Raw genomic sequence first — 2108 nt, 5'->3', positions numbered from 1 at the left:
AGGATATTCTAAGGAGAGTGGTGTAGGCGCGTAGGGATTATAGGATTACTTTATAATGCGAAAAATATGCAGGTCAACGTCAGCAGTTTAAGATTGTATTTGATTTGATTTGATTACAAGTTGCTAAAGATAGAAGTACGGTTTTAAATTTTTCAGTTGAGGACTCCGAGCTTCCAAATTCTCCGTCAAGGACATTTTGTTATTCTATATAAGCCCCCTTCTCAACTTGTTGCCACACCCACATTTTATTTCGATTTTTTCTCCTTCCTTTCTTGTTTGCTTTATTTCTGTTATCTCTTGTGTGTTACGCTGCTTCTTTGCAATCCAAGATGACTATTCTCATTGAGCAACCTATCTTCGGTATGATATGATTGCGTTTCTCACTTATTTATTTATTTGATTTTGACTTTCCGGATTCATAGTATAGCACAAATGCTCCATATCAAAATCATGACTAGTATCACATTGTGACATATTCTTCAGATTCACAATTTGACGTGAAGAATGTGGACTCTAACGAAACCAACGAGCTTGTGTTGGATGGTGGATTTTCAATGCCAAAGGAGGTGTCTCAGAATGGATTCGCAACCCCAGAAGTGAATTCATTTGGCCATTCCTTCAGGTTTCGACTCTATTTTCTATTCCCAGGACACTAATAAAAATATAATTTATTTTTTATTTTTTATTATTTTTGTTAATTTTTTATAATTATATTTTTTATTATTATATTTTCTATCTCAAATTTTTTGAATGAAAATAAATTAAATTTTTATAATTTATTTTAGTTTATCACGAAACAAAATACAAAAATAGAAAATTTTATATATCTGTCCTTTATATCTTGTTTTCAATGCCTTATCTTATCTTATTCTCATAAATAACTGCAACCTAGTCGTCTTTTCTTGTGTCTTATGTTTATAATAATAACGCTAATGCGGCGAGCCAATGGGGATGATTTGGCAGGGATTATGATGCTGAAAGTGAAAGGCAAAAGGGTGTGGAGGAATTCTATAAATTGCAGCACATCAACCAGACATATGACTTCGTAGGCAAACTTCATATTTTCCCAAAAAAATGTGTTTATTCTGTCACATGAATGATCAATGATGACCAAGATTTCATTTGTTAAACGCTTTTGCAGGTGAAGAAAATGAGGGAGCACTACGGAAAATTGGACAGAGCTGAAATGGGCATATGGGAATGTTGTGAGTTGCTTAATGAAGTGGTAGATGAAAGCGATCCTGATTTAGATGAACCTCAAATTCAACATTTACTTCAATCTGCTGAAGCTATTAGAAAAGATTATCCTAATGAGGATTGGTTACATTTGACTGCTCTCATTCATGGTACATACACTTGGATATTCCTTTTGTGTAAGCTTGGTTAACAGGGCAATTAAAAATTTTGGCCGACTCATGCATATCCTTCTTTCCTCTATTATGGTCAAACCTACCTTGGATATCTTGGTCCCCATTATACATGAAAAACAATGACTGCTACTTTTGTTTAATGAGTGAAACTGCAGATTTTAGACAAATTTGGGATTAACAAATGGTTCTTTTGATTTATTTCAGATCTTGGAAAGATTCTTCTACTTCCTCAATTTGGTGAGCTTCCTCAATGGGCGGTTGTTGGTGAGAACTCTTCCTTAATTAGCTTAAACCTTGTATGAATATTTTTTCTTTTCTTCAATATTTCAACTGAATGATTATAAATACATTGTAGGAGATACATTTCCGGTTGGTTGTGCCTTCGATGAAGCAAACATTCACCACAAGGTAAACAATTTCTTTTCTTATAATATAAATTTCAACTGAACTCTTCCTTTACTTTTATTTTTTCCTCTTAAATTAATCGTTGATATAAATTTCTTTCTTCCTGCAGTATTTCAAGGAAAACCCTGATATCAAAAATCCTGCATATGGCACAAAGGATGGAATCTACACTAAAGAATGTGGACTCAATAACGTAATGATGTCATGGGGACACGATGATTATATGTATTTGGTGAGTCTTTATAGAATTCATGATTTATAATGTTTATGTATTAACTTGTTCTTTTCTTTATTAGGATTTTACTAAACAGTACATTTTTGAATATATAGGTT

At 32.8% G+C, this 2108-nt stretch overlaps 1 pseudogene across 1 annotated transcript in view; it reads left to right on the top strand.

Annotated features, from left to right (window-relative positions):
* Positions 1–185: 185 nt before the first annotated feature.
* LOC107479578 (inositol oxygenase 2-like) overlaps positions 186–2108 on the top strand; it is a 2744-nt pseudogene continuing 821 nt past the window's right edge. The window contains exons 1-7 of the transcript XR_002372427.2: positions 186–360; positions 484–622; positions 964–1045; positions 1142–1346; positions 1575–1634; positions 1726–1778; positions 1885–2038. The product of XR_002372427.2 is annotated as an inositol oxygenase 2-like (transcript). The remainder of the gene's footprint in view (positions 361–483; positions 623–963; positions 1046–1141; positions 1347–1574; positions 1635–1725; positions 1779–1884; positions 2039–2108) is intronic.

Source organism: Arachis duranensis, chromosome 3, assembly GCF_000817695.3.
Source record: "Arachis duranensis cultivar V14167 chromosome 3, aradu.V14167.gnm2.J7QH, whole genome shotgun sequence".
Taxonomy (NCBI): domain Eukaryota; kingdom Viridiplantae; phylum Streptophyta; class Magnoliopsida; order Fabales; family Fabaceae; genus Arachis; species Arachis duranensis.
Note: the sequence above shows the minus strand (reverse complement) of the source record. Positions and strands in the feature narration are given on the sequence as shown.